The 22,888-nt window shown below is 41.2% G+C and overlaps 1 protein-coding gene and 1 long non-coding RNA gene across 5 annotated transcripts in view; one reads left to right on the top strand and one right to left on the bottom strand.

Moving 5' to 3' along the window:
- The window catches only part of PTPRF (protein tyrosine phosphatase receptor type F), a 376,154-nt gene that overhangs the window by 103,108 nt on the left and 250,158 nt on the right, over positions 1 to 22,888 (top strand). The gene's annotated exons all lie outside the window — the stretch shown is intronic.
- On the bottom strand, positions 306 to 10,036 carry LOC134555570 (uncharacterized). The gene is made up of 3 exons (XR_010081451.1): positions 4,885 to 10,036; positions 1,300 to 4,546; positions 306 to 679 (listed from the first exon to the last, which is right to left on the bottom strand). It is a non-coding gene; the product is annotated as an uncharacterized LOC134555570 (long non-coding RNA).

Below are 22,888 nucleotides of genomic sequence, written 5' to 3'. Positions count from 1 at the left end.
AAAAAAAAATCCCATCTCAGTCCTCTTGTAGCAGAATATGAGCTGGAAAGAAACCTAAGCTCTTTATAAGAGGTTAAGCAATAACATTATGAGAAGTGGGTATTTTTTCACTATCCATATAGCCACAGTTTGCTGACAACATGAGAAAAGGCCTCTGGTGTGTAAATGTCTGGTTTCACTTGTGCTGAAAGAGCTCCAGATCTACTGTCAGTACTGTACACTAACTGTGGTGCAGACCTCCATTTCTAATGGTTGGTAATAAATAGAAAATGGACAACTTCCAGAGAATTTATTAAAGAGGAAATACTTTTTTTTGAAACTTTTTTTTCCCATTTGGAAGAAAATCTAGCCAGGGAATTTTCTCATCTCTTGTTGCAATCCAGGATTAATGCCCAAACCCTTCAAAGGCCATTAGTACAAGGAACAGAAGTTAGAAGAAAACAAAGTCTTGTTTTCAGTTGCTTTCTCAGTTACTCATTTTGGATTCAGTGCATGAACGACTTGTAGTTCACCGGGGGTTTGAGTCACAGGATCAAGGCTACAATGGAGGTATTGTGATCACCTTTCTCTTTCCACCACCCTGTGCAGTCGAGTTGAAATCCTGCTTTTTGGCATCCAAGCTGTTGCTTTGGTGACCAATTATGACTCCAGAAGTATACATTGTAGTCTCACTCAATAGCTGAAAGAGCGTAAGGAAAAAGATAAATGTGTTCAAACACAGCTCTGTTTTGCAAGCCTTCAAGGTGATTCAGAATAGAGCTGTTGGCATGTTTGATTTAACGTGGGGTATCAGTGCAGTGTTAGGAATTCAAATGTCAGCGTTACAAATCCAGAAAACATAATTAAAGGTGATTTAACACTCAGAATGCTGTGCCCTTTACATACACATTATAATTACCTCTAATTTTTGTTAGCATGGAATTCTCAGTTTCTTTAAGCAGCACTGTTTCTCTGCAATTATTTAATTTTAGAAATCATTACGTGTTAATCACTCAAACCTTTGTTTTCTAGAAACCTAAGATGCAGTCTGTAATTTTGGTGTAGTGGATGCATCTTGTGCTCCTTTATCTTATTGATGGTCCTCAGAGTCTTCATGTGAACCCAACCGGGTTGTATAAGTATTTTTGGAATCAAGAGGGAGTTTTATGAAAGTGACATGGCAGGGGTGAAAGAGTGATAAAAATGATAAGTTCTGTAAATATTTGAATATAGTAGCTCCTTCACAAGTAAAGGAGAAAAAAAAGATGAAAGTAATGTACAAATACAAGAAAAATGTGTAATTTTAGGGAAAAGACTCACACATGATGGTTAGGCAGAATTTTCTTTCTTTGAATATTTTTCAGCAGTGGTGTTTCAGGATTCCTTCACTATTTCCCTGGATGTTTAATCTCCTTTTCTTTGTGTGGTTGATGAAGTCCCTGGATTGGAGATATCTTTGTGTTCAGACACCCCTGTCCAGGCCACTTGTACTCACAAGTGACAACCGTAATGATTTAGTGACTGTGTCCTCTGTAACACAGTGACACCACAGATGCTCTTCCTGGGCTTGTGAGTGTGTCTGCTGTCCGTGCTGGGGAGATGCTTTGTTTGTTCTCCCCAAAGACTGCAGTTTATATTTCCTCGATAAAAGACGAAGCATTCCAAGCATGCATTTATAATGAAAACTCTCGCAGATCTGGCAGGCAGAATAGTATCACTAATAGCAGCAGATACTTAAGTAGCCTATTTTCATAATCCCACAGGTAGTTGTTAAGAGCAGTTTCTCCTACTGGGAGAACATCTATCCTTCTGTTGAGCTTCTTGTCAGCTGTCTCTGTATTTATGACCTTAATGGAGTTTCTAGCAATCATACAAGATATGGTAGGCTCTGTGTATATCCATAATTCAGTATTTTATTCTACACCTAGTACAACTCATGTTGGTGTAGATGAGATATTTGTGTTGCATACTGGTAACGTAAACCATGTCCTCATAAATGTTCCTTCCTTGGTGGTGGATCTAAATTTAAACTAGCTTTGTAGCTGCATTTTGCTCTTCTAAATGAGATGATTCTCTTGGGCCAGATGACATCTGCTACTGAAGTGGTAGCTAGGGCAGAATTAGTAAATCAGCCTTTCCAAAGCATTTTCCCAAAATCTGCTGTGTGGAAGAGTACAGATTGAAAAACTGGTGACTTCTCACTGGGGTTTATGGAAATTATGAAGTCAGTTGTGGAGTGCAAGAAACCTGTGCAGTGCAGCTCGTTTTCTTTTCCTTGTATAGTTTTTAAATACATTTCAACCGTTTAGAACTGGGAATGGCATTTTAAGAGGAGACACTTTGGTGCCGCTGTGCGTGCAAACCACACAGTGCTGAAGAACCAGATTGTGCAAAGGCTTTCAGAAGCTGATAATAAGACTGTGCTCGTTGGTGATACAGGAGTAACAGCTATGTTGCAAGTCAGATTACAATCTCATTATTTCAAAGCAAAATTACCTGGGATACATGCTCTTGTTTTGATCAATAAGGCAATCTTGTGAAATACCAGAGTTTTGCCAGGAAGAATTAAGACTTTAAAATAAAGCATCTGTTGCTGAAATCTGAGCCTCTGATCTCTCTATTTAATCATTTGGTAAAAGAAGAGAGAAATAAAATATTCTCCGGGTTATTTAGTTTAAAAAAATACCTTTTTTTTTTTTTTCTTCATGTTGACCAGCAATTGCTAGGCTCTGAGAATGGGATAGGAGCATTAACTATCATGACTTAACATTCTATTAAAGCTATATAAAAATGAGCATTTTGGTAGGGTGCAGCCTTGTTGCCTTGAACACTTGTCTAGAATGCAACATCTAAGGATCAGATGTGAATCGTGTGCTACCTCATGTTGTTCTTGTCAGAGTTTTCTGATGAGCAGTTCGCTCTGAACCACTTCCCAGAGTAAATGGGAAAATGTTTTAAGAACTTTTGAGAATATAATCCACTCCCTGTGGGTTGTTCTCCATGGTTTTCTCCAGTTGTTAGAGAACTACAGGTTCTGTCTTGCCTCTGCACTGCCATCAGTTGTGACTCCCAGGTCAAGGGACAGGGCACAGACACAGCTTTTGGTGTGATTAAGAAAGGAGACAAATCCTCAAAGGTATCTTTTCAAAGAGGGGCTATCCTTGTTAATAGATCTTTATCATATGTGCTGCTTAAAAGAACTTGGTCCAGGTGAGCTGTAAATTCTGAAAACTGCAGTCTCTATTAAGTTTCTCATAAAAGGTAAGGAAGCATGTGGCAATGACTCTGGTCTGAAAGAGAAATAAAGTGATTTGCTGAAACTCAACATTTACCAGAAGATTCTCCCTCTGAAAAGCTGGCCAAGGCTTTAACCTCCTAGCAGTGTTGAGCATTGTTCTGACTATGAAAGAGTGCTGGGGTTTTCCTTAAAGGTTGTTTTCTGCAAAACAACATGAGCTTTTAAATTATTTTTTTTCTGATGTTATTGAAATGTAACCATAGACCCTAGGTGGAAGTTTGTTTTGCAAAAGAAAATCAATCAAAACACTGCCTTGAAATATTTTTTTTAGCGGTTTTACAGCGTGCAGTAATTGGGCTGCTGTGGTAGATAGAACCTTTCTTGCAGAGATGATCTGTGCTTCACCAGTCTCTGCCTATCTCCTCCTGCTTACTCTAAACCTGTTTTGTCACTAGCAGCAGGATAATAAATCAGGATAATAATAATGCTTCAGGTCAAAGAGAATTGTGTTCTTTTTCTCCCTCTTATTTATTTTTACCTTGCACTGGTTCCCTGATCCAGTCCATGGCACAAAACTATTGGTGCAGCTGGGGAGCTGACTGGACTCGGGCCCTGTCACTGCTTAAGCCCTCAGTGTTGCTGAAAGATGTGTTCAGCAAATTATTGCCTTGATTACAAGAGATGAATATGCTGTTACACTAGAGACTGTTGTGAAAACTTGGGGACTGTGTGCCCTGGTAGCAGTGAGCCCTGTTGATGTCCAAGAGTCCTCTCTGCTTCTCTTAGAAGAACCTGCCATGGGTTTTGAAAGCACTGAAGTAAAAGTTAAACTGTCTGAAAGCACTTGTTTGCACTCTCAAGGTATCAATGCAGTACTAACCTATCTTACTGAAGAGTTTTAGCACCATGTAGTCAAGTCTCAAAAAAAAATTTTTTTTTTTTTCCCCCATCCTTTGTAGATATTGGGCAGTTGACTTTCAGTAATGTTTGCAGTGATTTGCCAGTGATACTATCGCTTAAAGCTTTTTTTTTGGATGAACTCTAGATTTTTTTTCAAAATATCTGAAGTATAAAAGATGTAACCTCAAAACAGGTTGATATACTGACAAGTGAAGGCTTGTGATTGATAAAATTTTCAACTTGAAGAGATCTCGAAGGTATTTTTTCCAGGAACTGCATGCACTGGTAGTTGCATTTGCATCTTGCTGTCAGTGTTATCCAAGGAGACAACTGGTCATTATAGGAATAGTGCCTTAGCGTTTTGAGATGGGCAGTGAAGAGTCTTTTGTTGTCCATTAAAACTCTTGGAGGACATCAACTTCTAGAGGACTAGAAAATAATGGGAGGTAGTTAGATTTTTAAACTTTTAGCTTGAGGAATAATTTTCATTTCATTATTGAAATTGGAGTGATGAATAAAGCTGAAATCATATTTATCCATATTAACTGGAAGCTGCCTGATTTTGCCCTCTCTTGAGGAAGTAGGGACATTTTTTTAACTTTGAGAGCAGATCTATGCAGAATCTCGAATGACTAGACTCATACATGTGTAAAGCATCTGGATATAATAATAGCAATGATTTTATTCTGCAGATTTCCTAGCAAAAATAAACTCAGTCTCATAGCTACATTTTTATTAAAAATTTCAACAAAGAGAAGATATCTTACCTTCATCAGGTCCCCACTCCCTTGGCACAGTCACACTGTGCTTGATGCTCCTGATGATGAGATTTATCATTAAATGATGATTTTTAAGTTGTTTATATGAGAGATATACTGTACTCTGTAATCCTCCTTTGCTTTTTATCTCCCATCCAAAGATCTGAACTTGGCATTGCACAGTACTGGTCCTAATTCTTGTTTATAGGAGCAGAGCTCTGGAATGCAGAAGTGGAGCAGTGTGTTCATTGTTAAGGAATATCTTAAAAGAGCAACAATTTTTTTTTTTTTTTTTTTTTTTTTTTTTAATCTTGTCTTGTTTGGGGTTGTAGTGTTGAGGTAGTGCCTGGCACGAAGGCATGATGCTTTACTTGGGAGAAACCTGTGGAGTAAAGGTATCACCGCCAATGCCTGTCTTCTCTTCTTCATGCTACTGCTCCGTCCTCCTGAGAGAAAGATTAGGCATTAGTGTTTGCAGGTCCTGAGTAGAATTATTGTTGCTTTTCCTTCATTTTCATTAGATGCGGGGGGAGCCCGTTAGCTGTTTTAAGGCTGTGTTGTTATATGTCCCTACAATCAGCCAAGAGCTTGTAGGGGCATCAGTTTCAAGTTCTGTACGTGGTGTGGGAGCAGTGATGTGCCTCGGGAGGGCACGAGGGGGACAAGGCCATCGCTCCCAGCCTGTGGACAGCCAGTGGGCTCTGCTGCACCTTGGCTTGCAAGGGACAGCAGGCTGCAGTTTCTTTGGTTCACTTAGACACTGAACTCTAATGGCCAGGCAGTGCTGATGTTGTTGAACCAGCAGATTTTGGGGTAAGATAAAGGTACACAATTTTTTAAAAAAATTATTTTTCTCGCACAAAAGAGGCTGAAGCAGTTTCATGTAAGACACGTAGGAGGATGGGGGAGAATCAACATTTGCCAAACAGAAAGGGATAAAATCTGGTGGAATAACAAACTTTCTGTGAAGCCAAGAGAAAGGCAATAAATAAAAAATGAAACCCCCAAAACCTGAAGAGATTTGCAGGGGAGGAGAGGAGAGGAGAAGTGGAGGCACAGAATCTTTTTATATCTGAAGTCAGTTCACGCAGATCAAGAAGTGTACTTCTAGAGGCCATATGAGTGTCTGTGAATAATGTGTCTGAATATTTTTATGATTAGATTGCTCTTTTGTGTGTGTATGTGTGCATATAACAAGAATTTTCCAAAAGTGCTTGGTCACTGAGGCATTCAAGCTGTGCAGCAGTTTGGCAGTACGTGCTTTGCTAAGTCAGTGGGCAAGTACTGTGCTGGCATTTCAAAGTTTTTTTTTCTTCTCTCTAAACCTTGGGTTAAAAACAAGCTTAAAACAAAACTGGCTGTGAGGCTCAGGCAGTGTAAAGGTGTCTACAAAGCATTACGTAAACAGTCTTTGCTTACAGCTTAGTTGGTTCATTTTTTGGTGCATGTCAGAATATGTTTATTCTTGTGAGGCTGTGTGACATCATCCACTTAGCAGGGAGGTGTAAGACAGCAGAATAGTGTATGAGGTTGTGTGCAGCTGTCCAAGCAAGTAAGCATTTTCCTGAGAGAAAGCAAAACAAAACCAGCTTTAAGGGTGGTTGGTTTTTTTGTGCTTCATTGGAGAAAGTGTTAAAAGTCTAAATTACACTTTCCCTGATGGTTTTTTTAGCAAGGGTGTTGCTGAGAAATGTGTGTGTGTCAGTGGAGTATTTGTAAGAGAGTGGCTGCAGGAGCTCAGAGGTCTGTTTAATTCTTCTCTTCCATTAGCCCATGAAGCAAAACAAGTGGGAGGTCTGTGAAGCCAGATCAGTGTTGATAATTGAAAACACAGTTTTCAATGCAAGGATTTAAAAACTCTCTTCAATACTGCATGAAAAGCAGAGCGAGAAGGTGTGACTGGATTGGGAGCCAGCAGCACTTGGGCTGGAATCAAAGCACATCTCTTGAGGTCTTGTGACAGGGCAGATAGAGAGTAGTGCATCCCTTCCATGTTGTGATGTCTGTGCTGGGCATCAGTCCGGATTCCTCCCATCCCATACTGGGAGTCTTAAAACAGCACTTGAAGGAGCCCAAACAAGACAAGATTTAAAAAAAAAAAAAAAAAAAAAAAAAAAAAAAAAAAAAAAAAAAGAAAATCAGTTGTTGCTCTTTTAAGACATCAAGCCCAGATTTTCTCAAGTCAAACAGGATTTGGGTTCAGGATAGTGGTAGTTGCATGAAATGTCATGTGCCCAAAGTTGTAAGAGGGCTAGTAGTCCAGACTAGTCTGCATTGTAGATCTGAACTGTAAATCTGTACTGGAGGGCTGTGCAACTATCATGGTTGTCTTTGGCCATGTGGACCACGGCACTGCCCTGGGCTTCCCCATTACAAAACAGGCAGCTTGAGAGTGCAAGGTTTTCCTTTGTGTGGACCTGAAATGGAATGACTGGGATGTGGATGTTTCTGGCCTTGGTGAGTTTTTAGGAGAAGGGTCTGATTTTTCTGAAGAGGGAGCCACATGGTTCAGGGAAGGCTGGGCTGGTGTGTGACTCGGTGCATGGATTGTTTCCCTCTCTGAGGTATCTTTGTTTCTGTTTAGAATTCTGTCTGCTGTGCTGAGACCTGGGTCTTGTTTAATCAGTTTGGTTCTGATTACTTCCATGTATCCGTGGGTCTCATCTTGAATTCAGTGTTTTGCATTACAAATCTGCTCTCCAGAGATGGACAGGATATATAGCTCCATCTGCCACATCCAGTTTTAGCCCTTTTTCACGGGGCCCTGTTAACAGGTGACATGCACAGTCCAACGAGATTCCAGCTAATTGTTGGTGTATAATTAGGAAGATGAGTGCTGAGTGGACCCTCCTCTGCAAAATGGAGGAACTGCTGCAGATATGGGGAGTACTGGCAGGATGTCCTGGTGCAGCTCCGATGCTCACTCCGTCCTGGAGCCTACCTTGGCATTGAAGGGTGAGATGAGGCACAGGAGCTGGATTATTCTCCTCACGTGCCAGCTTCTAAATGCCAGAGGAGACACGGGAAGTAGATGTATCGTTTGTTCTCTTTTGTTTTGTGACATTTGGATGACAGTGCTCTTGAAATGGTCATTTATGCTGTTACTGTTGTGAGAAAGAGGTTAGTCTAAAATCAGTATGTGAAAGTGCTAATAAATACAGTGTTTATCTACTATCAGTGGATAGATGACTATTTTGATTTCGTATCTCATTGTTCTGCTAGAGAAAAACCTTGTTGCTACAGGATTATAAGAGAGAAACTGTGTATTTTTAGGCTTTTCTTAAGGTAGAAAAACTAGAATTCAAATGGCTTGCAGCCTTTCTCACTAAAGTGGTGGTATAAATTGTTGCACTTAAAACTAAAGGTTTAGAGGAATTCTGAGATTAAAATCAGTGCAGAAAATGTTTGCAGGGTAATTTTATTTTTATAGAAGCCTGGTAACTAGAGTAAGCATCTGTGTTTTCAAGATACCAGTATTTGCTCTTCAGAGTTCCATAGTAGATGTTGTTTGTTTGTTTATTTCTCTGGTTTTAAGAATTTGTTATCACTAAACAGTGTCAGGGAGGCAGTGTGTTATCACTTTATAGTACGGGAGTGCGAGGTGCAGAGATGAAGGCACTTGACGAGGCTGTGAGAGTCCTTGCACTTGAAAGCAGGGTTGGAGCTCTGGATCTGCCTGGCTTCTGTGAAAACAAGCTCTCTGCTCCACTGTATCAGATGGAAAAGCAAAGCACAACAGCAGTGTTGGAGATTTTCAGAAGAAAATTACAATGCATTCACCATAAAATACAATGCATGGTGTCGTTTTTATAGAAATATGTGTATATAGAGGTAAAATACACACAGATGATCTGCAAATATGCATGCATGCACATCATATTTACAAGTCCTATAGGAAGAAACTCTTAGAAGATCTCTATTTGAGTCAAGAAGAAGTGAGATGTGCTGGTTAAGTAAAATCTGGGGATTCACAGCAACTGAGGCTGCAGTCTCAGTGCAGGGGAAGCCTAGTGATCTCATGCACTGGCTCATCCCTGCTTTTAGGGAACCTTTTCTGAGATTTTAGAGCTTTGTGCTGCTGTCCCATAGCATGGACAAAATCTGGTCATCCAGTCTAGGGAGGCCCCAGGGAAGGAGCTTGTGGGTTGTGTTTTGAGTACAGTGAGTGGGTTTGTATCCTCTACCTTTAAGTATGCATATTCTTTTGTATACTTGATGACTTGGACAGTTGGATCAAAAAACTTCCCTTGAAACAATATATCGAGAAACAGAAGTTTTGAACAAGAGCTCTGGCAGGTAGTTGTGAAACACAAGTGGAGTTTAAAGCTGTTCTAAAACAGCTGTAATGACAGTACTACCATATATTGCTGCTGTCAAAGAAAAACACAATTTCTTCCTCTGTGGGGAGAGGGAAATAGCTGGTTAACAGCTACAAACTTACCTCCCGAGATTTACCTCTTCTAAGGAAAAATGTGAGGCTTCCGTACCAAGTAGATATTGTTAGCTGTATTTGTTACTTGCTTTGCTGCCAGGGTTAATGAGGTGACTGGAGGCCAAGTAAATGTAATGTATTCATAGGTAATGGTATTAAAAATGAAGCCTGAAAAGGCTGGCTGGCAGCCAGTCTGGGGTCCCCTCTTTTCTCACCATTCTGCTTGGAGATAAGCTGTGAAGAGGAGCATCTGTGAGAAATGGGAGGTGAGGCAAAAATGTTTCAAGTTGTAGCTTACTGTTTAATTTCCTAACAACACCAGGAGTGCCGGTGCCTGTTTGGTAGTTTATTGGGGAGTGTACTGTAAAATTGTTTCAGCACAGGCAGCTGTGGTCTGTCAGAGTTGCACTTACCAATCACTTCCCACAGCTCATGCAAGCTGATGTCCAACTTGACCCAGTATTTCTGCTGATCATGGGTAGTGCATAACACTTCTCAACAGAAATACAAATTTATCATAAAATTGGATATGAACTCTTACATAGCAGCCTGGTGCAAAACATAGGTGGAGTGAATTTTATTAGTATTTATATCCATAAAAGTTAGTTTTAGAGATTGTAAAGGGTAAGAGCACCACTGTAGTGGATTTATGGTGTTGCATGAAAAAGATGCCTGCATCTCCAGTTTTAGAAAGCATGATATTAGAGTGTGGCTTTTAAATTATTACTTGGGCTGTTTTGCCATTCCCCTCGTTTATGGGGTGATGCTTTGTGTTTTTAATGTATATTTCTGTTTTGATTCATTCTAGTTTCACAGCTATGGCCTTATGTAATCGTTCTGAATAATGCAAATCTGTTTTGGTTACATCAGCAGGGCAGTTAATGTCCACAGAACTGACAATCATTCTTCAATTTGTGCAATTACAATAAAGCTTAGGTCCTAAGTGGTAGAAATATGAGCAGGTCTGATGCTGCTATGCTCTTGTCTGCTCTTGGTTTATTTGCTGCGGAGGTGATTCTAGTCTGCTCCCAAGCCAGCGTGTATTTACTTCAGCTTAATTAAGCACCAGCCCTCCCAGTGCTTCTCCTCCTAGTGCAGTCAGTGATCTTGATTCATTGGTTGGTCTGGAAGAAGATAACAACCATGGCATAAAGGATGGGGTGTTTTTTCGTGCTGGTATGTGCTCATCACTGCTAAGTGCTTCCATTGATTACAGCAGTGTGAACACAGCTGAAAACAACACGGTTGGTGGTTCCTAGGAATGCTTGCGCTACCTTTACCAAGCCCTTGCCTTGTTGCTTGAGGACTTTATTTTGAAACAGAAGAGGAAATGTCAGGCAAACATGTGCAAATGCTTGTTGTGATTGCCATTTGGAGGGGCTACCTGCTGACTCCTTCCCAGCTGTACATACTGAGCATCCCTAGCAGGCAGGCTCTGGTTGCTCTTGGGGTGTTACTGGAACCAGTCTGCAGAAATGGAGCAGGTCCAGGCACAACTGGGACAGCTGGGTGGGTGAGTGGAGGTGTCCACTGTGCCACAGTGGTTGTATGCATGTCATGTCATGTTAGCCTGAACTTTTAAATGGCAGGTGAAAAGCTTTAGCTAATGCTCCTTTAATAATTAATTGATGTGAACAGGCACATCTTTGAGCCATTTTCATTTTATATGGTATGATAGACTTTTGATTAATTACCCTAGCTTGTAGGGTTGTAATAGATAAGTGTCTTACTTAAGGGAAGGAAAGGCTGTTCTTTCCTTGTCATTGAGCAAGCTCTAATGGATCAGGTAGGCTGAAGTGCATGCACCCTCACAGGCACACATCTCCCCTGCCATGCCACATGAAAAATGTCAGTCTCTCTTGAGTGCATCTGTTTACTTTGTTACGTGTTTGGACTGGACACACCGCCGTAGGCACTGCTGGAATAGAAATTAATTCTTGTAAAGGGGCAGTAAGCTAATTTAGGCCCCTTCTTTCTTAATCAACTTGGCTACCTCATGTTGTGCCTAATTGAGATTACAAATTGCATCCTCTCAACTGTCTTGCTATACACTGAAGCATTAGGAAATGCATGAGGAAAGAGAGCAAAGGGAGGGGAGATGCAGATATAGGCAGTGATGTATGGGACCTCTGGGGTTAGACCTACTGCAGTCAAATTGCCCATGTTGCCTTCCTGATTAGGCTGGTTGCCTCGATTAGGGCAGGCCATGCTCTCAACAAGGTCTTGAATGCTGTTGCGAGACCCCTTGGTACTGCACCTGTTTAATCTAAATTAGAACGGTGTGTTTTTATTGAATTTAGTATGAAAATGAATGATACAGTGGCCTCTAGGGCACTCTTGTAATACAATTTTGTATATAAAAATGCCTTTTCTTTTCCCCATGTTTTTATGAATGGACAGAATAAAGACAGCCCTTTTCAAACTAGTGTTGAACTGGGAGTGTTTGCAGTTGATCTTGTGACTCCATCCATCTCCATCTCCCCTAGATACTATTAGTCTGAGATGACTTGGCACTGCTTGGCAACCTTTCATCTCCAGCACACGTACGGCTATCCCTGAGATGCAGCCGTTGCTCTGAAAACACAGCAGAGTCAGAAAAAAGCTTGAAAGTGTTTATTAATGGTTCTTCAGTTGTTTTGTAAATGGTTTCCCCCACAGGCAGGGTAAGAGAGCCCAGGAGTGAGGTGCTCTTAGCAGGGGTTGTATCAAGCACCTGACAAGGATTTTCTGGGAGCACCAGGCTGGAGCTGATCTGGTTGGGGCCATTGTTATTTCTCACTCTACTTCAGCTGTGTGAGCTGAGATGAAAGGGTTTGTTATCTGGTGCTTTCTCCAGAAGTTAATAAATGTAAAGGACATTTTGCATTCTCTCTGCCCCCTAGATTCAATTGCTGAGTGTGGAATGGTTCAGAAGACTTTGTGTCATTCAGGATTCAAAGCCACTTGAATAAACTCAGGGTTTAATAAACAAAAGATGGATGAGATGGTTCACTGTTTTTCCCTGCACATTTGCCTAAGGCTTTCAGCTGTCCAGAAAAATGACAAACTACATCAAACAGAACCAGTTATTGGTAGCAGGGTGTTTTTTTTAATATTTCATTTCAAGAAAGTTGCTTCTAAGGTGTTTTCTGTAGCTTCTGATACACTCTGTCGGCAAAAAAATACCAAGTCAAAAAAATCCTGTTTGAAAAAGAGTTTAAAAAGTCAGTGATGATAATCAGGAATTTACAGAACATCTCTTGATAGAAATCTTTCTATATTAATGCTAATTGGAAATGTTTTAAAGGTAACATTTAATAATATTTTAGCACTGTCGCCTGTAGTAGGATTTTGACCTTTTCATTGCCCCTGTGAGCCTGGGTTATTAATCAGGGAAATTGCACATGAGACATGAGGAATGTCTGAGATAATTTACCAGATTCTGCAGGTCCTTTCTTGTGGACAAAAATACCTAAAACTTGGAGTTCTTTAACTTGTAGAGGAGTCAAATTACAGTAGTTGTACATGATGTATGCTTTAACTCTCAGTTTGCTAACAGCTCAGAGATTGCTGGCTGCTCTGGAAGCTTGGGAGGATATGAGTACGTGCTGTTAAAAACTTGGAGGGGTTAAGAGGGCTTGTAGTTAATCCAAAATATAAAAATGCCACAGCAGCAGAATTGCTTCAAGCTCTTTTAAAAGTCCTTTCAAGTTAAGATGACATTGCTTTTGGTTTAATATAATGAATTCAGTAAAGCAAGAAGGCACTAACTGTTCTGCTTGTTCTCACTCTCTGGTGAGGAAAAGGGGGCTTATAGGATTCTCGTTCAGCTAAATAAAGTTTGGCTTGCATGTAGTGTGATAAATTCAAGTGGCATGCTTTCGAAGATAAAGAGCCAAGTGTCTGCAGCTTTTGTGCCTCCAGTAATTTGCAAGCAACTCTTTTGGACAGTTGATGGAAAAGGTTTTGGGGATGGTGGGCTTTCCAGGGTTAGTTGATCTGTTGGAAAAATATAATCAGCTTTGCGTGGTTCATGGAAAGGACTGTCGGTAGATATTGAATCTTGGTCTTAACAATGGCTGCTGCCTCTGGGTCTGCTGTGCCTGTAGTTTCACCTGCCTTCCTGTGCATCCTCCCTTCAGGCAGTGATTTGATCAGCTTTCCCTTTCCTGTTTGCACAGCTGAAAAATGAACTCCTGCTGGCTCCACTTGTAGTGCTGGTGCTGCTGGGCAGTGAATGCTCTGGAGGAGGCTGCGGGGCGGGCACTTGCAGGTTGTGTGGTGGAGTTTGCCAGGCCCTTGGAAGGATGCCCTCTTCCCAGCCGTGGTACAGAGTCAGGATTGATCTTGTAGCTCAACACCAAACAGGACTTGGGGCACAGTCCTGCTGTGGATCCCTCCCTGGAGAAGGTTGTCAGGACAGGCACGTGGCAGTGGTTGAACATCTGGCAGTCAGTGGTGAATTTTAAGTGATGAACACCGCAATATATCCAAAAGCTTTGTCATATAAGCAAAGGCCAAGGGTTTTCCATGTTTGCTGACAAGGAAAGGTAGGGAGGGATGCTTGCATGTGTGAAGCTCTGACTGTTTATTTCAGAGCACTCATCAGAGCACTCCCTGGGAGCACGCACCTTGCCTTTGCTCAGAAGGGGTCTCATTTGCCTGGGATGGTCACTTTGGTTCAGGTAGCTCTGAGTCTTAATTGGATTTTAATGAACACTGTCAAGGGAGAGACACTTTTATTTTGTATTTTTAGTAATGCTATCAGACAACAGATCAGCCTGGCTTCCTTAGGAGATAGCAGGTCTCAGGCACACTCATTTGGGCAGTTTTTCTCACAGAGATTTACACCACCATGACCCATCTGGTGTGAGGCTTTAGTGCTTCTGTGGGTAGGACAGAAGCGCACCAGAGGGATGGGGAATCTGCAGCACCTTAAGCAGACTTATACTGCTGGTGTCCTCAGTGTGACCCAGAAGGTTAATCCGTCAGGAATTATGTTGTCTGTGAGCTTGGAGAACAGAATAAGCTTTATTCTGAACAGCACTGCTTCATGAGGGATAGCTATTCAATTCCTTCATGTATTCTTTTTAAAAGGGTTGTACACAAATTATTTCTCATAAACCACCTGCATACATAAAGCACATTTTCTGTTGCCACCATCTCCTAGAGTTGGATTGCAGATCTAGCCCTGACAGTGCCTTGGGTACTTTGTTCTTTTGCTTAAAAAGCTGATCATTAATACTTTTCCAAATGTTTCTATGTCTTTAATGTTAGTTGAGAATATCTAATGCATAGCTCCTACAGACAGAGTGGATACCAGCTACATCAGGCGAGTTCCTGTTCTCTTGTCTCCTCCTCTAGAGTCAGGAACGGCCCCTGTTCTTTGTGGAAGAGGTTTGAGATTAATTTTCTTTAGAAGACCTGGAAAATATGGTAAAGGAAAAACCAAAAGACAGATGCATGAGTCTGTCTCAAAGCTCTTTTCAGAAACCTTGTCGAACCTCTGAAAAGATAAAATTACCTTGTACATTGCGTATAATTTAGGCTGAGGTTTTTTCCTCACACTTCAACTCTCAAAGAATGTTTCTTTTTAAAGAATAAAACACAAAAATAAAATTAAACCCAGTCTGTCAGTAAAGGGCAATACACTCTTGAAATAAAGCCTCTGGGCTTTGAACCCTTTGCTGGTCGGCCCCAAAAATGCTGCTAGTGGGGTACTTCCCTGCTGTAACTATTTCTGGATCACTTATTGGGTGCTTACCAGGTAGAAAGACTTGGCTTACTAGCCATGGAGTAGAGAAGCAAGAGTCTTCCAAGAAGTTTCTGGGAGAGCATCCAGGTCAGTAGGAAATGTCCTAGAATTTCTACTGTGAAATCTGTGGCTCTGTCTACAGTATCTACCTTTCCCCTGCTCGGAAGTGTTGGATGATTCTGAATGATTAACTAATTTTTTCAAGCAGTAGGTGGGCTGTCTTTACTACAGGGAGTGTTACAACATCTCTGTGAAGAAGAGACACTTCTTCATTGCCCTATCCTCAACCCATCCCATTCTGGGGTTTTTGCTACATGAAGTGGATGAGAACACTTGATTCTACTGGACCTGCCCCCACCTTCCCCATCAGTGACACAGTGTAGGCGTGTGTCACTTCACGTGAACATAATGCTGGTGTTGTGGGTGATATGCAAAGAGTAGAGCTGCCCATTTCTTGATAAGGATCCAGTGATACAGGAAATCCTGTACATGATGGGTGATGCTCCCTACACTTTCTAAAATTTAATTCTTTGATGCAGAAATTGGAGAATGAGTACATTCCAAGCATAGGCTAGCCTCCTGCAGTGTGCATACTAGCAGCTCCTTCTGCAGGACTGTCCTGACCTTGTTTATTTTGGACTTAGGCACCGTAAAATAGCTTGTTAATTGCTGCTCATTTAGAATTATAATTAGGTGTTACCAGATGAGTTCTGTAATACACAATTAAAATGTTATAAAAAATTTTGTGGCTTTTAATACTTCATTTATTGGTTAAAATTTAATTCAGAGTACACTGATTGCAAGCTCTCTGTGTATGTGCATAATTATTAAAACCCACAAGGGTAAAACCAAAGCAGGTTTGAGTGATGCAGCATCCATGCACTGCCTGGAGGTCACGCAGCCAGGGATATGAGCTCTGGCATTGGATGACTTTGTCCTGCTTTTCTGTAGGCTGACTAAACATAGACTGGCATGAATGGGGGGTTGTGTGCTCTTGCTGGTTGGGCAGAACCACCCTCTCTGCTCAGCTCCTGGCTCAGGTCCACTTTAACGGGCTGGGGACACATCTAGAAGTGATGGACACAGAGCTGCAGACTTGGAGCACACAAGATTTCAGAGGGAACGTCATCAAAGCCACTTTGATGCATTAGTCTGCAGGTAAGAAAAAGCTTGGACATCTGGTGGCATTGCATATCCAAAAGTAAATGCTTACAACTTGGAGCATGTTTCTCATATGTCACTAAGAACTTCGGAGCCATTGTTTCTTGGCAGCTGAGGAGGTGCTGTGCTGCTGTTAATTTGTTTGGTTTTGATGAACAAGGCGCTGCATTTTGTGTTGTTAGCCCCACGCCAACATCAGCCATGTGGAGGAAGAAGGGGCTGTTCCTTTTCTTGGAGCTTTACTTAACCTGGTCCGCCTTACGCTTCCCTTTGTTTTTTTGTGAAGCTAGGTGATACCTTTCCCCTTTAAGATCTGTTATGATTTTCTGCTGGAAGCTTTTTTCCTTTCAGGATTTTACATTCTAGCAACTAACAAATTAAAATAGCTTCCTCCTAAGTACGCTGAAATGTACATTGAATCTGATTTCAGCAGCGCCAAGTGTGCGTTTCGGCACACTAATGCACGAGTGGATTGAAAAAACAGCTAGCAGTAATTTTCTTTCCTTAGGTTTTACTGAATAGTATCCCAAGAAGCTGCACATTATGTATTATCCGCTTTATGTGTTATTCAAGGTCATGTAAAGGTGGAGGCCTGGAAGGAAAGAGTGAATAATTTCAATAGGAAAGCTCGAGGTTGCTGCAGATGGCATATGGGATGTCTTATTTTTCAAAGGTCTTTCCATCTGCTATTGGCAGAAGTCTCCATTAGAAAAGGGCAGTTTATTGTGAAGTACAATGTTTATTTACTTTTCAGGTTGATCTTTTATTAGAATTCAGATTTATCTTGACTCAGGCTGTTAGAATGGGACCATTCTCCTGGTAGAGACCATGCACAGAAGTTACAAGATCTGAGTTACATAGGAAATGAACTCAAAGTTTGAGGAAGAGGAGATTTTAAAGACCAAATAATAAAAATCAAAAGCAAGCTACTGTCTTGTGGAGGTGAAATTTGTTTCCCTTTTTTCCTTTGAATACTTCACTTGAGGTTGAATTGCAAAACTTAATTTGTTTAGAGCCATAGGATGTAATGGAGGACCACCAAGAGGTGAAGAATGTCCCACATGTCTCTATCTGTGCCATGTGTGTGCTGTGCTGAATGTGAGAACTGATCTCTCCTGCTGCCTCTCCAGTGCAGAAATAACAAAGCCAGTGGAAGTAGCTACATAACTGCCATGCACTGAATACCCTTGGTTAGCAAAGCATGCCTTTTCTAGTAGTCAGAAAATTGTTGGATATAAAAGGCAAAGTCACACATAATCTGTGATAAATTTAGCGTGGATTTTATGGTGGATGAGGAGGGTCCGTGGGAGGTTCAGGTTCATGCAGGATGCAAAGGAGCAGCAAGTGCTGTGTAGGGGTGGCGATGTACCCAACTTACCTGAGAGGTAGTAATGTTTACCTTTGCTTTATGTTTTGGATTTCTTTCTGAGGTTGGCAGGGCAGTCATTACAGGTTCATTAACACATGCAGAATATTGTTAGCCTTGCCACCTTTTCTCATCTTTCTAGTCCGAAGCAGAAGAGGGTTGTGCATCCTCGAAAAGGTGTCGGGCAGCACGGGTCCACAGCCGTGTGGAGCCTCCCTGTCTGCTGCCTGCAAGTGCTCAGCACTTGTGTGTGGTCCCCACATAAGAATTTACTTGCAGAATGTGAGTGTGGAAGCAGATTTTGGGCTGTTTGACAAGTCCTGGCATTTGGTTTGTGACATGGAAGATGGCTGCTCTGTCCAGAAAGTGTGGGATTTGCTGCAGCCTTGATGCAGCTGTTATCTCAGTCCCTCTGGACAGGAAGTAACTAGGAAACTGCTGCTTTGATCTGACAAACAAAGAAGACTTGTAAAATATATTAATTGATTTTCTTCCATCAAACAGTTTCGAACAAACAGCCTCAGATCTGAGTGAGCCAAAATCTGATGTGTATATGTTTTGTGTGTCTTACTGTACAGAATGTGATGCAAAAAACCTGAATTTAATTTTTAGCTTGAGGTGCTACTGAAGGAGAGAAATAGTTTGGAATACAAACTTAGGAATAGAAATTCTTGTACTAAGAGTTAAAACTGACTTGCTACCGTTAAATCAGGATTTGGTAATTTACAGACATTTAGTTTCTTCATCTTCAATAAGCATTATATTACACCTAGGGCTTTTTTTTTATTTACATCTCTTTAATATGGCTTAGGTGCTATGTTGTATATGCTACCTCAGAGTCTGTTTTCTTTTGGGGAAGCAAAGCTAGGAGGCCTTACTAGAAGGAAAAAAATAAAAAGAAATAATCATAAATTTAACATCTTATTACAATAAGCTTGATTGCATCTTGGTTTCTTTAGAGGTTACAGAAACAGTTTTCATTTTTCATACAGAAGGCAATTGCATGAAACTTGTGCTTTCATAGTTCTTGCTTATTAGTTGTGGAGGGAATTTCTGGGTGCTGTCTTCCAAATGCCAAAATGCCTCCAGAGCCAGTGAACTGCAGGATGCTGGGGGCGTTCTGCATGGAGAGAATTCAGTTTAATAAATGTAATAAGTCCGTTTACCCCACTGGGCTCTGTTAACTACCTGCATATAAACCGAGCATACATAATGTTTGGGCAAAGGTTACAGAAGCAGTTTGCAGGAAAGGCTAGCTCCAGAGCACACTGAAACAGCAGCTATTCTTATTTTAGCCCTCAGTAACACACACAATAATGGGGTTCAAGCAGTATCTGTGCTTGAGACAGTAATAACAACTATGATATAATTAACTTCAAAGCCCTTTGGGAGAGAATAATTCCAAAATCCAGCATTGAAAATGTTCATAGTTTCACAAGATGAGAATTACAGGAAGTTTAATTGGATACATAAACCCTCCAGTAGGGCATAAGTTGTCTGCTAAATGATAGCATTAGGAAGAAGCCAGCCCTGTGGCAGCCTGCTGCTGTCTTCTCCTGCCTGGGTTAGTGCTGCCTGACAGGGGTGCCTGGGATCCTGTCTGATGGAGCCGTGCTGCTCCTCAGCTGGTGGTGCCCATGTCTAGAAAGGATGGCAGCTAAGAGATATTTGGGAACTTGGCACTTTGTGTGTGCTTGGTGGGCCTCTGGAAAAGGATTATTGTCTCTGTGAGCAGGATCAAAGCAGTAAGTCCTTTTTTTCTGCATTCTATGTGTGACAGTGGCTGCAAGACAGCGGGTGGGGGGTTTGTCACCAGCGTGTGTGTTCTTTCCAGAGCCTGGCTTGAAACAGCTGCAGACACAAGGAGTTGCTCAGGATTATTTAATCACCCCTGTCTTTGTCAAGAGGCTGCAGCATCAGCAAGGTTGAAGGTGTTTTTGGGCTCCTCACATACATCTTCATGAATGGCCATGACTGTGGTGAATGTAGGGCATGAATACAACATTGAGCTCAGAGGGGCAAAGAAGGTGAAAATGTGGGGAATGATGGTAAACTTTAGAAAGGGCAACTTACAAGAAAGTGTGAACAAGTTAGTCAAAGCATCCCTAATATTATAATGGGAAAAAGTAAGAGTAGAAAAGAAAAAGGGAGGGTGCAAGGTGGGAGTCAGTCAGTTCCTTGAAGTGGTTTGAAATCAATAGAGGAACATAAGAAAGCAAACAGGGAAAAGCAGTTAAATTAGCAGGCAGTTAGCTGGGAGTAATTAACTCTAGGTAGGTGGCAGGCTTGAGAAGCTGTTTGAGATGAAAATTTGGAATCCCAACTCCCATTTATCAATAGTAGAGTGTATAAAGTAAAATGAGTATAAAAGGAAAACTGAAAGATCCAAGGTGGACTTTGAAGAACTGCTGACTATACAAAGAAGATAAATAATTTAGGCAAATCAGTGCCATTGTCTTGTGTGAAAATTTGTCTTGGTGGATGATGGGAGGTTAAGGAAGGCAGTTAAGGAAGAGGAGTGTGCTGCCAAAGAGGGAAATTACTACTTTGCATCAGTTTTTAACCACTGAAAATATGGTAGAAGACTTGGTACTAGTACGTGCCCAGTATTTCTAAATATAAAAGCTAAGCAAATTCCAGAAATTGAGGTCTTGGCAAAAGCAGATTTAGAATAAGCTGTTAATCTGAAAGGCGTTAAGTGAGCAGACCCCAGTAGTATGCTATGTTACATAAAATATAACTGAACTTCCAGCAAAAGTAAGGTATTTTTTCTTAAAAAGAACAACTTCCCCCCACCCCCTGAAAAAAGTCCTTTATGTACCTTGTACTCTGGTTGAAGCAAAAATTACTGCAAAAATAACACAATACCTGAAGATCATGTTCTCACAGGATCCAACTTTTTGGATGTATTCTGCAAAGGAAAATTTCTAGAAGTTGCTCAAAATCCCCAAGCCAGACAAAGGGCTTGATCAGATTCTGGGAGGTCTCTGAAAAATTTTGACACCGAGGCCTCTAAGGAAGCTGGGTAGATATGTGGATAGAGTAAAAGCATTCTTACAAAGAGGAAACTGATTTTAATTTTGAATTAGAATTGATTTAGGATTTAGTTTGGCTTCAAGCCGTTAGACATCATGCAAATCCTTGAAGGGATGGAAGAACAGATTATCTCTCATCTGGTCAATCATTTGCGTTCTTGCCATTTTGGTTAAAATTAGTTCTGGTGCTCAGTGGATCTTTGGTGTGCCCTGCCTTGCAGGATCTGTCAGAGATGCAGAACCAGTGTGTTCGGCACTGCTGGAGCCAGGTGCAGGAATAACAGGACCACGGCTGTACAGTCAATGGCACTCAGCTGTGGTGTAAGCAGCAGGCCCAGAAGGACAGTGTTTCTCAGCTCTCCCTCCCTTTAGTTTAAAGCTACTTGTCTGCACCCTGGCTGTGCAGAGCTTAATGCCCTGGAATTGGGTTTAGAGGAGAGTACCTAGTGATTTTAGTCCTTGCACTGTTTTCTGTTGTGCTGAATTCATTTAAGCCTGTTATAGCACAGGCATTTTTATTAGGAATATATTGTCATGTGTACAGTAATTTGTAGAAAAAACACAGAAATTTTTGCTTTGTGGAAATGTCTGATTCATGAGCCTGTTTCTTTGCATTAGTGGAGTTTGCTGATAGTTAAGGAATAGGTGAATTTAGTTTTATTTTCTGTGGGACTTTCTACTGCCCTGGATCTGTAATTCATGCATCTGGATGCAATGCTAGGCCTATTTTGTAAATGTAAGAGACCTCTGTTGAAAGACCAATATTCAATAGTTTACTTCTTTTAAGGAGACTTTACAGCAGGCATTAGGAGCCTTTACACTTGGGTAGGGTGATCTACAGCAATCTGTGCTTAGTGCTCACTGTGAGTGATAGCTGGGCTTGCGAGGCTCAAGGCTGATCTATATTTTAAGTGGATGTTTTAACTTATCTCCATAGTTATTTAACGGGGCCCTTCATAATCCTTGTTCCGGTGGAAAAATTCCTCTTTCTTATCTAGTATTGTCTGCAGGCAATGACACCTTCAGAAAGTAATGTCTTCAGAACCAAATGTAGCCAATAAAGCTGACAGGAATATTCAAGTTGTGCTTGTGTTCTGCTTAAAAGTGACTCTGCTCCTTTCCTTAGGTCAGGTTGGGATTGCATGAGTTGTTCATGTTGTTACATATATTACTCCATACCAATCTGCCTGTAATAGTTTGTTGATTTGGAATTTTTCCCCAGATTATGGGATATTTTGGGTTTTCTTTTTGTTTCTTCCTACCCCATTTTTGTTTTCTTTACAAACAGGTGATGCAACATTTTCCTCTGCTTTGTCTCTTTCTCACAGTTTCGTGCCCATGGCTAATTATACTCCTCCACTCCTTTCTTGGTGTTTTAAAACCTTCTTGTACTTACAGATAGCTGTCAAATCCTTAGCCAGTCTGTCTGGTGCTTGTGACTTGACAGAGATTTTTATCCTTCCTTGTTCTTGAATGGCATCACTCATCCCTCCTCTCCAGATGGTTTGAGAGTCTTGTAACTGAGAGCACCAGACTGATGCTCTGGGCCTGCTCACACCTGGGTCCCAGAGGTGGTACCTTTGCTCACGTGGCAGTTTCTTTAGCTCTTGGCCTTTTTATTGTATTGCAAGCTCATGAGCTGATGGGAAGTTCCTCCCTAAATCTATTCTAGTGTTGCCATTGTCGCCATCTTCATATATCTCCCCACTGAATCTCTCTAATACATTCCCTGCATGTGGGAGTTTGGAGTGAAATGAGACTCATTTTGTCTTTTTTGGCCATATTGCTGTACTCCCCAAGTCTCTTTATGTTATATTTCTCAGAGAAAGGCACAAAGAAATCTATGCTAAAGGAATACTGATGCAGTGAAGTGAAACATTGAAAAGTCATTAGCTTGTGTGTAACTGCTTCCACAACTTTTAATGTGTGCAATATGATGATCTTGAGTTATATGGTGTGTCATGGTTTTCCTGTTCCTCCTTCTGAGCACAGATGAGGCATTATGTACAGAGCAAAGCAGCTCAGCTGTAGCCAGTTATTGTTCTCACTTTTAACAGAATGAAGAGCTGCCTTATTGCTCTGCATGGCGCATGATCGCCATTGCTGATGTGACACTCCAGAGTTGATCAGAGTTGTGTTGATTGGGTCCCTCTGGAGCACTGGTTTCCCTTCAGGTGCTTGTGTAAAATATAGAGAGTAGGGGTCCAGAAGGAAAATTTGATTGTGTTGCAGTAGTGCCATAGTGCTGGGAGAAGCTGATGTAGTTTCCTCCCTGTCTTTACCAT

Source organism: Prinia subflava, chromosome 10 (genome assembly GCF_021018805.1).
Source record: "Prinia subflava isolate CZ2003 ecotype Zambia chromosome 10, Cam_Psub_1.2, whole genome shotgun sequence".
NCBI lineage: Eukaryota > Metazoa > Chordata > Aves > Passeriformes > Cisticolidae > Prinia > Prinia subflava.
This window is presented reverse-complemented; position numbering and strand designations above follow the sequence as displayed.